The sequence below is a fragment of the Triticum aestivum genome, chromosome 6A (assembly GCF_018294505.1).
Source record: "Triticum aestivum cultivar Chinese Spring chromosome 6A, IWGSC CS RefSeq v2.1, whole genome shotgun sequence".
Taxonomy (NCBI): Eukaryota; Viridiplantae; Streptophyta; class Magnoliopsida; order Poales; family Poaceae; genus Triticum; species Triticum aestivum.
The window spans coordinates 436,079,524-436,094,001 of record NC_057809.1 but is presented as its reverse complement, the minus strand read 5'-3'; positions in this window follow the sequence as shown (position 1 = coordinate 436,094,001).

Below are 14,478 nucleotides of genomic sequence, written 5' to 3'. Positions count from 1 at the left end.
AAGCCAAGGGGGGCGCCCCCTCTAGGGTTCCCCCCTCAACCCTAGGCGCAAGGGCCCAAGGGAGGGGGTGCGCCCCGCCCACCAGGGGCTGGCTCCCTGCCCCACGCAGCCCATGTGCCCCCCCTCCCCTCCCGGTGGACCCCCGGAACCCTTCCGGTGGCCCCGATACAATACCGGTATGACCCCGAAACTTCCCGGTGTCCGTTTGACAACTTCCCATATATAAATCTTTACCTCCGGACCCTTCCGGAGCTCCTCGTGACGTCCAGGATCCCATCCGGGACTCCGAACAACATTCGGTAGTCACATACTAGTCTTCCTAATAACCCTAGCGTCACCAAACCTTAAGTGTGTAGACCCTACGGGTTCGGGAGACATGCAGACATGACCGAGACGCTCTTAGGTCAATAAGCAACAGCGGGATCTGGATACCCATGATGGCTCCCACATGCTCCTTGATGTTGTCATCGGATGAACCACGATGTCGAGGATTCGATCAAACCCTGTACGCAATTCCCTTTGTCAATCGGTACGTTACTTGCCCGAGACTCGATCGTCGGTATCCCAATACCTTGTTCAGTCTCGTTACCGGCAAGTCACTTTACTCGTACCGTAATGCATGATCCCGTGTCCAACACATTGGTCACATTGAGCTCATTATGATGATGCATTACCGAGTGGGCCCAGAGATACCTCTCCGTCATACGGAGTGACAAATCCCAATCTCGATCCGTGTCAACCCAACAGATACTTTCGGAGATACCTGTAATGCACCTTTATAGTCACCCAGTTACATTGTGACGTTTGATACACCCAAGGCACTCTTACGATATCCGGGAGTTACACGATCTCATGGTCGAAGGAAGAGATACTTGACATTGGCAAAGCTCTAGCAAAACGAACTACACGATCTTTTATGCTATGCTTAGGATTGGGTCTTGTCCATCACATCATTCTCCTAATGATGTGATCCCGTTATCAACGACATCCAATGTCCATAGTCAGGAAACCATGACTATCTGTTGATCACAACGAGCTAGTCAACTAGAGGCTCACCAGGGACATATTGTGGTCTAAGTATGCACATGTGTATTACGATTTCCGGATAATACAGTTATAGCATGAATAAAAGACATTTATCATGAACATTGAAATATAATAATACTTTTATTATTGCCTCTAGGACATATTTCCAACAAGGACCCCTTAGTCTAGGGCTCCCTCAGTAGCCCCTGAACCTGTCTTAAATGACGAGGAGTTCGGCGCGCAGATTGTCTTCGGCATTGCAAGGCGGGTTCCCTTTTATCCGAACGTAAAAATAGTCTTCGGATGTGATGATAGTATCCGGACCTACCACACACACCACACAAAACCATAGAGAGAATATATATATTTTTCCATGAGTCTAATCTGCTGACAGCTTTTACAATATGACATCATGCCTGTCCAGTCATAATTTTGGACCGTTTTTTTCGTATGCCTCTCCCATGTTTCGAGACACGGTTGCCATTGGCGCATCTTGTCATAGCAGACATCATGCCCCCTTATTATGGGATTCTCATCAATATGGGTGTGGGTGACCCAACCGTGTCATTTTGCACGGCCCTTGGGAATAGGCGAGTTCAAGGCGAGTGGCGAGACGCTTGACATTCACGGCCTTTATAAGGGGATAAGGATTCCCTACCTTCACCCACACCTCAGCCCCTCCTCAGCCTTTCCGTCTCTGAGCTCCAGTGCCCAAGCTTCTAGCTATTCCAACCGAGAAAACTCTCCAAAAATGTCCGGATCCGAAGCTGGAGGTAAGTGGATGGCCTCCTCTGTCAAGAAGAAGGATATCAAGGCGCTCCGGGAGGCCGGATATCTGGACAAGGAGATCGCTCACCGACTCCCGAATAAGGGACAGATCGTCCCTACTCCAGAGCCCCACAAGAGGGTTGTTTTCCTCTCACATTTCGTCCACGGGCTGGGCTTCCCTCTCCATCCCTTCGTTCGGGGACTGATGTTTTACTATGGGCTAGACTTCCATGATCTAGCCACCAACTTCATCCTCAACATTAGGGCTTTCATTGTCGTGTGCGAGGCCTTCCTCCGGATCCCGCCTCATTTCGGCCTATGGTTGAAGACCTTCAACGTGAAGCCAAAGGTGGTGAGCACCCAACAAGCAGAATGCGGAGGCGCCATGGTGGGCAAGATGCCCATCGTTACCTGGCCCAAATGCTCGTTCATGGAGACGGTGAAAGGGTGGTAATCGGGGTGGTTCTATATCACCGAGCCACGCAAGGCCAACTGGGTGGCAGCCCCCGAATTCAGATCTGGATTCCCGATGCGGCTCACCTCCTGGCAAGAGAGGGGCCTAACCTGGGGTCCCTCGGACGAACTGACTGGGCTCTAGACATGTGTCCAGAATATGATGGCTAGGAAGATCAAGCTCGTCAATGTGGTCCAGGTCATGCTCATTCGTTGGGTTCTTCCGTGCCAACGCCGGTCTTGCTATCTGTGGGAGTACGATCCAGCCAGGCACCAGACGCTATGAGAGCTCTATGGAACAACACACGAATAAATCTGGAAAGTGCTCTTTAAGGCCGGTGAGACGCCATCGCCCATGACCGAAGATCGCAGGCTTAGCTTGAAACACCAGGCTAACCCGGTAACCTCTTCTACTGTTTTCAAGGCATAACCTTTACTAGCATATTTTGAGAAAAAGTGTAAGCCTTCGTACCCGTGTTTTCAGGTCTGGATCAAGACAGTGGAGGGTATTAATAGTCCGGCTCCACTACCCGAAGACCAAGAATTCCCATTGTTGACGCAAATGCTTTTTCCAGCACCTTATGAGGTGCGGGCGAAGACGGGCAAGAAAGCAGCCAAAGGGGGCAAGAAGGGCCTGCGCCAAAAAGGTGCTCCGGACATGATGTCCGAAGACAAGACTTCCTCTTCGTCCGCCGACGACGATGACGAAGAGGAAGAAGAAAGAGAATCCCCGCCTAAAGTGGGGAGGAAGAAGAGGGCGGCCTCCACAAATCCGGAGGCAGGAGTGCCTAAAAGGGTTAGAGGTTCCCACGCAGATAACTCCGTGTGGGATGTGGACAACAGTCGGGAGCGACCTCGCTGGACCAAGCCTTACGCTGCCTTGTAAGTACCGGGATCAGAAAACATCAAGCTTTCCTAGTTTGTAATATTTATGAACGTTGTTATTGCAGTCCAGCGCGTGATGGCTCCCCGCGATCTTCGTTCGAGGGATCACGAGACTCAACGGAGATGGCTAGCATGTCTCCGCCACCTGCTCATTCCGTCTCTCCCAAGGGTGACGACGAGGTGGTGTCTCCAAAGATCATCCCCGACCGAGGGGGGCTTCCGGAGATCGTCGGGGCGGTGCCCCAGGACGATTCCTATGTTTCCAGACGCACGGGAGGAACATCCCCTACGAGGACCGGTGACGTGGGCCGGGTTCTCTTCAGACTTGAGCCGGGTACCATTCTGGAGACCTATGCGGCTCCGGAGTCCAGCGAACGACATGCTCTGAGAGGAGGGAGTGTTCCTATTCCGCCGGTGACCTCTATCCAACTAGAGGCACCGGATGGCCTGCTAGAGGCGCTAGGAGGCGCCTCTATTGTGGATGCCGACCGCGCCCTTGTGGGCATGGTAATAGAGAAGGTCTAGTTCGTGAAAAGCAGACTGACCGAAGCCTGCACTAGCCTTCTATCAGGCTTTGAGGTAAGTAATGCATTTGTAGGAAGAATATCACAGTATAGACAGTAGCCCCTGATGCTCTGTTTGGTGTTCGAAAAGAAGAGGCCGAGCAGAGGATCGAAGAGAAAAAATTGCAGGAGTCTAACACAAGTTGTCTTTGTGAATGAGCAGGTGTCACTACAGGCTGCCACCGCTCATGCTGCAAAGGTCTCCGGACTGAAGCAGAAACTAGAGAGGGCCGAGGAAGAGCTCGGCCTCGTAAAGAAGCAGCTAGAGGATAGCCAAGGTATGAGATGATCTGCTGGTGAATTTTAAGAAAAAAATGAAAAGTCCATCCAGACTGCGTTGTCGTGGACTTGATGAGGGGCCACGACCAAGGTGGCAGCCCTTAAGAAGGCGCTGGCCGAGGCCGAGGACAAAGCGGCCAAGGAGCGTGCCGTGAGTGAGAAGCACGAGGCCCAGGTCGGCGAGGCGCAACAACAGCTCCGGGACGCGATCAAGAGATTTGAGTCCTTGGAGCGTGATTGTACGGTGCAAGAGTCAATACCGTCGATGTCTTCGGAGCCGTAATCGAGCACGTCGGTTAAATCATCGACAGTGGCTATGAAGTGGGTGGTGGGTGGGGAACAAAATTTCCCATCATCAGCCTCTGGTTTGAACCGAACATAGTTCGGCTGTGAGTCCTTCTCCAAGGACAAATTCTTTAAAGAGTTTAGCACATCACCCAAGGGCGAGTGCTGGAAGACGTCTGCGGCGCTAAATTCAAAAATCAATAACTGATCCAGCTCAGTGTCTGCAGGCATACCCGAGTTGGTACTCATGGCCGGGGACGAGTCCGGAGTTCCGTTGACGTAGACATTGCGGGGTGCCGAGTCCGTTTGCGTTTCCAACACTGAGGACTCTGTGGCTTCGGATGGCACGGCTTGCTACGGTTCTAAGGCCGTTGCAGCAGCAGGGACCATCCGCTGGATGTGATCTGGTGATAGATTTAGGTCATGTTCATCGGAGCGAGGGGGAGCGATTGATGCGGTCTCAAATCCATTGAAGATCAAGTCTCCACGGATATCCGTGAAGTAGTTCAGGCTTCCAAACCTGACCTAGTGGCCAGGGGCGTAGCTGTCGTTCTGCTCTAGATGGCCAAGCGAGTCGGCCCACAGTACGAAGCCGCCGAACACACAAATCTGTCCTGGGAGGAAGGTTTCTCCTTGGACAGCGCCGCTATAGATGATTGAAGGGGCCATCGAACCTTTCGTTGATGGCATGGTGGAACTCTCAATGAAAGCACCAATGTCGGTGTCAAAACCGGTAGATCTCGGGTAGGGGGTCCCGAACTGTGCGTCTACGATCGATGGTAACAGGAGACAGGGGACACAATGTTTACCCAGGTTCAGGCCCTCTCTATGGAGGTAATACCCTGCGTCCTGCTTGATTGATATTGATGAATATGGGTGTTACAAAAGTTGATCTACCACGAGATCGTGATGACTAAACCCTAGAAGCCTATCCTATATGACTATGGTAATGAATGGTGTCCTTTCTTAGGATGATGCCCTCCATAAGTTTCGAAGTTACATTTACGTCGGATTTGTCCCTGTTCACGCTCAGGTACACAACGTCTAATAATACTATCTACTCCTTATTTATAAAGATATGGGTCATCCAAAAAGTAATGTCTTAAATCATAGAAGGATTTTTTCTTTTGTTGGTATGTAAAGCTAGGTGGTAATTATTTAGCAATAATGTAATTAGCATAATCAGCTTACCAAGGAGTATTGCGAGCAACATTTATTGCAGCTAACTGCTCATCAGGAAAACTATCATCAATAGGTTGTGGGTCATCAGGCACATTTTCAATCCTAGATAAATTATCAGCTCTGGGGTTCTCGGCTCCTTTTCTATCAATGATATGTAAATCAAATTCTTGTAACAAGAGAACCCATCGAATAAGTCTAGGTTTGGAATCTTTCCTTTCCATAAGATATTTAATGGCAACATGGTCTGTGTGAATAGTGACTTTGGAATCAACAATATAAGGTCTAAATTTATCACAAGCAAACACCACTGCTAAGAATTCTTCTTCAGTAATATCATAATTCCTTTGAGCACTGTCTAGAGTTTTACTAGCATAATGAATAACATTCAGTTTCTTATCAACTCTTTGTCCTAGAACAGCACCAACAGCATAATCACTAGCATCACACATATTTTCAAAAGGCAAGTTCCAGTCAGGTGGTTGAACTATAGGTGCAGAAATTAAGGCTTTCTTAAGTGTTTCAAAGTCTTCTAAACAATCGTCATCAAAAACAAAAGGAATATCCTTTTGCAAAAGATTCGTAAGAGGCCTAGAAATTTTAGAGAAGTCTTTGATAAATATCCTATAGAAACTAGGATGACCTAAGAAACTACGAATAGCTTTTACATCTTTAGGATATGGCATTTTCTCAATTGCATAAACGTTAGCTTTGTCCACTTCAATACCAATTTCAGAAATTTTATGACCCAAGACAATGCCTTCATTAACCATAAAGTGGCACTTCTCCCAATTCAAGACAGGATTTGTTTGTTCACATCTCTACAAAACTCGATCAAGATTGCTAAAAAAATCCTCAAAAGACTTCCCACAAACAGAGAAGTCATCCATGAAACCCTCAACAATCTTTTCACAAAAGTCAGAGAATATAGCAGTCATACATCATTGAAAGGTAGCAAGTGCATTACATAAACCAAAAGGCTCATGTCTATAAGCATAGGTTCCAAAGGGACACGTAAAAGTGGTCTTTTCTTGATCGGGTTGAGAAACATGTATTTGTGAAAAACCAGAATATCCATCAAGGAAGAAAAAATGTGTGTGCTTAGATAATCTTTCAAGCATTTGATCAATTAAAGGTAGAGGGTAATGATCTTTTCTAGTTGCTTTGTTTAATTTTCTAAAATCAATTACCATTCTATAACCTATAATAATTCTTTTTGGAATAAGTTCATTCTTATCATTAGGAACAACAATTATACCTCCTTTCTTAGGGACACAATGAACATGACTCACCCATATACAATCAGTTATAGGATAGATTATACTTGCTTCTAGAAGTTTTAATATTTCCGTTCTTACCGCTTCTTTCATATTCGGGTTTAACCGACATTGGTGATCAACAACAGGTTTAGCATCAGGTTCCATATTAATTTTGTGCTGACATAGAGTGGGACTATGTGACGCCCGGATTCAATCATACACTAATCACACACGCAAACGTGTACGATCAAGATCAGGGACTTGCGGGTAGATATCACAACACAACTCTAAAAATAAAATAAGTCATACAAGCATCATATTACAAGCCAGGGTCTCGAGGGCTCGAATACAAGAGCTCGATCATAGACGAGTCAGCGGAAGCAACAATATCTGAGTATAGACATAAGTTAAACAAGTTGCCATAAGATGGCTAGCACAAACTGGGATACAGATAGAAAGAGGCGCATGCCTCCTACCTGGTGTCGGTGTCAAAACCGGCGGATCTCAGGTAGGGGGTCCCAAACTATGCGTCTAGGATCAATGGTAACAGGATACAGGGGACACAATGTTTACCCAGGTTCGGGCCCTCTCTATGGTGGTAATACCATATGTCCTGCTTGATTGATATTGATGAATATGGGTGTTACAAGAGTTGATCTACCACGAGATCGTGATGACTAAACCCTAGAAGCCTAGCCTATATGACTATGGTAATGAATGGTGTCCTTTCCGGACTACCCCCTCCGGTTTATATAGACACTGGGGGATCTAGGGTTTACATAGAGTCAGTTACATAAGAAGGAATCTTCATAGTCGGTCGCCAAGCTTGCCTTCCACGCCAAGAAGAGTCCAATCCGGACTCAGGTATAGTCTTCGGCCTTCATGTCTTCACAGCCTATCAGTCCGGCCCGCGGATAATAGGCTGGACGCCCGAGGACCCCTTAGTCCAGGGCTCCCTCAGTAGCCCCTGAACCTGACTTAAATGACGAGGAGTTCGGCGTGCAGATTGTCTTCGGCATTGCAAGGCATGTTTCCTTTTATCCGAACATAAAAATAGTCTTCGGATGTGATGATAGTATCCGGACCTGCCACACACACCACACAAAACCGTAGAGAGAATATATATATTTTTCCATGAGTCTAATCTGCTAACAACTTTTACAATATGACATCATGCATGTCCGGTCATAATTTTGGACCGTTTTTTTTCGTCTGCCGCTCCCATGTTTCGAGACATGGTTTCCATTGGCGCGTCTTGTCAAAGCAGACATCATGCCCCCTTATTATGGGATTCTCATCAATACGGGCGTGGGTGACTCAACCATGTTGTTTTGCACGGCCCTTGGGAATAGGCGAGTTCAAGGCGAGTGGGGAGACGCTTGACATTCACGGCCTTTATAAGGGGATAAGGACTCCCTACCTTCACCCACACCTTAGCCCCTCCTCAGCCTTTCCGTCTTTGAGCTCCAGCGCCCAAGCTTCTAGCTTTTCCCTCAACCGAGAAAACTCTCCAAAAATGTCCAGATCCGAAGCTGGGGGTAAGTGGATGGCCTCCTCTGTCAAGGAGATCGCTCACTGACTCCCAGATAAGGGATAGATCGTACCTACTTCAGAGCCCCACAAGAAGGTTGTTTTCCTCTCACATTTCGTCCATGGGCTGGGCTTCCCTCTCCATCCCTTCGTTTGGGGACTGGTGTTTTACTATGGGCTAGACTTCCATGATCTAGCCCCCAACTTCATCCTCAACATCACAACTTTCATTGTCATGTGGGAGGCCTTCCTCCGCATCCCGCCTCATTTAGGCCTATGGTTGAAGACCTTCAACGTGAAGCCGAAGGTGGTGAGCGCCCAACAAGCAGAATGCGGGGGAACCGTGGTGGGCAAGATGCCCAACGTTACCTGGCCCGAAGGCTCGTTCATGGAGACGGTGAAAGGGTGGTAATCAGGGTGGTTCTATATCACCGAGCCATGCAACGCCAACTGGGTGGCGGCCCCCGAATTCAGATCTGGATTCCCGATGCAGCTCACCTCCTAGCAAGAGAGGGGCCTAACCTGGGGTCCCTCGGACGAACTGACTGGGCTCCAGACGTGTGTCCAGAATATGATGGATAGGAAGATCAAGCTCGTCAATGTGGTCCAGGTCATGCTCATTCGTTGGGTTCTTCCGTGCCAACGCCGGACTTGCTATATGTGGGAGTACGATCCGGCCAGGCACCAGACGCTACGAGAGCTCTATGGAACAACACACGAAGAAATCTGGAAAGTGCTCTTTAAGGTCGGTGAGACGCCACCGCCCACGACCGAAGATCGCAGGCTTAGCTTGAAACACCAGGCTAACCCGGTAAGCTCTTCTACTGTTTTCAACGCATACCCTTTACTATCATATTTTGAGAAAAAGCACAAGCCTTCGTACCCGTGTTTTCAGGTCTGGATCAAGATAGCGGAGGGTATTAATAGTCTAGCTCCGCTACACGAAGACCAAGAATTCCCATTGTTGACGCAAATGCTTTTCCAGCACCTTATGAGGTGCCGAAGAAGACGGCCAAGAAAGCGGCCAAAGGGGCCAAGAAGGGCCTGCGCCAAAAAGGTGCTCCGGACATGATGTCCGAAGATGAGACTTCCTCTTCGTCCACCGACGATGATGACGAAGAGGAAGAAGAAAGAGAATCCCCGCCTGAAGTGGGGAGGAAGAAGGGGGCGACCTCCACAAATCCGGAGGCGAGAGTGCCTAAAAGGGTTAGAGGTTCCCACGCAGATAACTCCGTGTGGGATGTGGACAACAGTTGGGAGCGACCTTGCTGGACCAAGCCTCAGGCCGCCTTCTAAGTATCGGGATCAGAAAACATCAAGCTTTCCTAGTTTATAATATTTATGAACCTTGTTATTGCAGTCCAGCGCGCGATGGCTCCCCGCGATCTTTGTTTGAGGGATCACTAGACTCAAAGGAGATGGCTAGCATGTCTCTGCCACCTGCTCATTCCGTCTGTCCCAAGGGTGACGACGAGGTGGTGTCGCCAAAGATCATCCCCGACCGAGGGGGGCTTCTGGAGATCGTCGGGGCGGTGCCCCAGGACGATTTCTCAGTTGCCGGACGCACGGGAGGAATAGCCCCTACGAGGACCGGTGACATGGGCCAGGTTCTCTTCGGACCTGAGCTGGGTACCATTCCGGAGACCTATGCAGCTCCGGAGTCCAGCGAACGACATGCTTCGAGAGGAGGGAGTGTGCCTATTCCACCGGTGACCTCTATCCAACTAGAGGCACCAGATGGCCTGCTAGAGGTGCTACGAGGCGCCTCTATTGTGGATGTCGACCGCGCCCTTGTGGGCATGGTAATAGAGAAGGTCTAGTTCGTGAAAAGTGGACTGACCGAAGCCTGCACTAGCCTTCTATCAGGCTTTGAGGTAATTAATGCATTTGTAGGAAGAATATCACAGTATAGACAGTAGCCCCTGATGCTCTGTTTGGTGTTCAAAAAGAAGAAGCCGAACAGAGGATTGAAGAGAAAAAATTGCAGCAGTCTAACATAAGTTGTCTTTGTGAATGAGCAGGTGTCACTACAGGCTGCCACCGCTCATGTTGTAGAGGTCTCCGGACTGAAGCGGAAACTAGAGAGGGCCGAGGAGGAGCTCGGCCTCGTAAAGAAGCAGCTAGAGGATAGCCAAGGTATGAGCTGATCTGCTGGTAAATTTTAAGGAAAAAATGAAAAGTCCATCTAGACTGCGTTGTCATGGACTTGATTAGGGGCCACGACCGAGGTGGCAGCCCTTAAGAAGGCGCTGGCCGAGGCCGAGGACAAAGCGGCCAAGGAGCGTGCCGTGAGTGAGAAGCACGAGGCCAAGGTCGGCGAGGCGCAACAACAGCTCCGGGACGCGATCAAGAGATTTGAGTCCTTGGAGCGTGATTGTAAGGCGCAAGAGTCCATACCGTCGATGTCTTCGGAGCCGTAATCGAGCACGTCGGTTAAATCATCGACAGTGGCTATGAAGTGGGTGGTGAGTGGGTAACAAAATTTCCCATCATCAACCTCTGGTTTGAACCGAACGTAGTTCGGCTGTGAGTCCTTCTCCAAGGACAAATTCTTTAAAGAGTTTAGAACATCACCCAAGGGCGAGTGCTGGAAGACGTCTGCGGTGCTAAACTCAAGGCCGAAGACGTCTGCAGGCGTACCCAATTTGGTACTCATGGCCGGGACGAGTCCGGAGTTCCGTTGACGTAGACATCACGGGGTGCCGAGTCCGTGTGTGGCTCCAACGCCGGGGACTCTGTGGCTTCAGATGGCACGGCTTGCTTTCGTTCTAAGGTCGTTGCAGCAGCAGGGACCATCCGCTCGATGTGATCTGGTGATAGATTTAGGTCATGTTCATCGGAGTGAGGGGGAGCGATTGCTGCGGTCTCAAATCCATTGAAGATCAAGTCTCCACGGATATCCACGACGTAGTTCAGGCTTCCAAACCTGACCTGGTGGCCAGGGGCGTAGCTGTCGTTCTGCTCTAGATGGCCAAGCGAGTCGGCCCACACTACGAAGCCGCCGAACACAAAAATCTGTCCGGGGAGGAAGGTTTCTCCTTGGACAGCATCGCTGTAGATGATTGAAGGGGCCATCGAACCTTTCGTTGATGGCACGGTGGAACTCTCAATGAAAGCACCAATGTCGGTGTCAAAACCGGCGGATCTCGGGTAGGGGGTCCTGAACTGTGCGTCTACGATCGATGGTAACAGGAGACATGGGACAAAATGTTTACCCAGGTTCAGGCCCTCTCTATGGAGGTAATACCCTGCGTCCTGCTTGATTGATATTGATGAATATGGGTGTTACAAAAGTTGATCTACCACGAGATCGTGATGACTAAACCCTAGAAGCCTAGCCTATATGACTATGGTAATGAATGGTGTCCTTTCCGGACTCTCCCCTCCGGTTTATATGGACACGGGGGGATCTAGGGTTTACATAGATTTGGTTACATAAGAAGGAATCTTCATAGTCAGTCGCCAAGCTTGCCTTCCACTCCAAGGAGAGTACAATCCGGACTCAGGTATAGTCTTCGGCCTTCATGTCTTAACAACCCATCAGTTCGGCCCACGGATAATAGGTCGGACGCCCGAGGACCCCTTAGTCTAGGACTCACTCACCGGGGATCCTCCTAAACTAATCCTGGTCGTCGTCAGCAGCCTGCACGTAGTTGTAGGCACCTCCAGTGTAGTAGGAGTCATCGTCTACGTGGCGTCTGGCTCCTGGGCTCCAAGATCTGGTTGCGACAAACAGATATAGGAACGAGGAAAAAGGGGGAACCAAGCAACCATGAGTACTCATCCAAAGTACTCGCAAGCAAGGAACTACACTACATATGCAATGGTATCAATGAAATGGATAGTATCTGTGGACTGAACTGCAGAATGCCAGAATAAGAGGGGGATAGCTAGTCCTATCGAAGACTACGCTTCTGGAAGCCTCCATCTTGAAGCAGTAGAAGAGAGTAGATGGTAAGTTAACCAAGTATCATCGCATAAAATAATCCTACCCGGCGATACTCCCCCTCGTCGCCCTGTGCGAGAGCGATCACCGGGTTGTATCTGACACTTTAAAGGGTGTGTTTTATTAAGTATCCGGTTCTAGTTGTCATAAGGTCAAGGTACAACTCCGGGTCGTCCTTTTACCGAGGGACATGACTATTCGAATAGATAAACTTCCCTGTAGGGGTGCACCACATTTCCGAGCACGCTCGATCCCTCTGGACGGACACACTTTCCTGGGTGATGCCCGCCCTTAGAAGATCAACACGTCACAACCCCACCTAGGAACAACAGAGAGGTTAGCACGCCGGTCTCAATCCTATGCGCGCAGGGGTCTAGGCCCATCACCCATTGCACACCTGCACGTTGCGTACACGGCCGGAAGCAGACCTAGCCCCCTTAATATACCAAGATCTCGTTAAGTGTATTATTTTGAAGTAACCGCGGACGTCTACCAGGACCAGTCCCACCTCTCACCTAGGTGGTCTCAACCTTCCCTATCGCTCCGCCACAAAGATCCACTCAGAGGGCCATCGGGACAAATGTCCTTCTAGTCCAATCCGTGAATCACTCGCGAGTACTCTACGAGTCGACCCGACTTTAGTCACCACAAGTATCATATATTATGTATATAAGTATATACCCATGATCACCTCCCGAGTGATCACAGCCCGATAGTATAGCATGGCAAATGGACAAGAATGTAGGGCCACTGATGGAATACAAGCATCCTATACTAAGCATTTAGGATTGCAGGTAAAGGTAACAACAGTAGTAGCAAAGATAGGCTATGCAGCAGGATAGGATTAACGGAAAGCAATAACATGCTACACTACTCTAATGCAAGCAGTAGAGAGAAGAATAGGCGATATCGGGTTGATCAAGGGGGGGCTTGCCTAGTTGCTCTAGCAAGGAGGGGTCGTCAACAACATCGTCGATCGGTGCACTAGCAGCAGCGTTAGTCTCGTAGTCTACCAGAGAGAAGAGGGGGAAGAAACGATGAATACAATGCAAACAGATGCATATCGATGCATGACATGACAAGCAACGGTGCCAGGTGTGCCCTAAGGTAGTAGGAGGTGATACCGGGGAAGGGGGAAACAACCGGGAATATATCCCCGGTGTTTCGCATTTTCGGACAGATGAACCAGAGGGGGAAAGTTGTGTGTTCACTATGCTAGGGATGTGTGGCGGATGAACGGGCTACGTATCCGGATTTTTCTTGTCGTTCTGAGCAACTTTCATGTACAAAGTATTTTCATCCGAGTTACGGGTTATTTTATATTAATTTTTAAAGTTTGAAATCATTTTCTAGAATTAACAGATTGTTTTAATCCGAAATTGCATTTATGACGTCATCATGACATCAGCAAGACATCGACAGACAACTATGACCGTTGACTGGTCAAGCTGACACGTGGATCCCACTCTCACTGACTGAGATTAACTAAAATAGATTAATTAGTTTAATTAGTGATTAGGTTAATCTAATCAGGATTAATTAAGTTAATTAATTTAGTTGACTAATTAATTAATTAAATTTTATTTTTATTTTTATTATTTTAATCTTTTTTTAACGTTCTCTGGGCGTGTGGCCCATTCGTCATAGACACGGAGGGGGCGGGCCTAGCTGTCAAAGGGCTAGAGGGCCTTAACGGGCTCTGGGCGCTGGACGCTAGGCACCACCCGAATGGCGTAGCGGGCGCTCGACCGCTAGCCTCAGGCGCAACCAACGGGGAGGCACAGCATGGCTGCCGTCGAGCGGTGGTGGGGATGTAGACTGCGGGGCCGGCGACAAGCGACGCGCTCACAGAGAGCGGAGCAGCAGGGCGGCAGCGGCGCGAATGGAGGCAGCGTGAGGGGCGCGACCATTGTGGTCGCTAGCCGGGCGAGGCCACGCTGTGAAGGAGGCGATGGTGGGGCACGAGCATAGGGGAGGTCAGGCCGCGGTGGTGCACGCACGGCGACGACGAGCCAGCGCGTCGCCGCGAGGTAGGAGGCCGCAGCGGTAGTTGGAGGCGAGGTCAGGGGCGGGCTTGCAGAGGTGCTCGCGGCAGTATGGAGTCGGGCGCGTGTGAGATGCGGTGGCCAGCAGCGGTGCAAGGCAGGGTGAATGGTGGTCGGCGGGTGCGCACGCCGGATCCAGGTGGGGCGGTGAGCTCGCGGGGATCGGGCGTGCGTGCGCGACAGTCGGTGAAGCCCAGCAGGAGCAGCGTGCAGCAGGGGCGGTGGCCGAGTGAGGCCACGGCGCGGCATGTGCGGGCAAG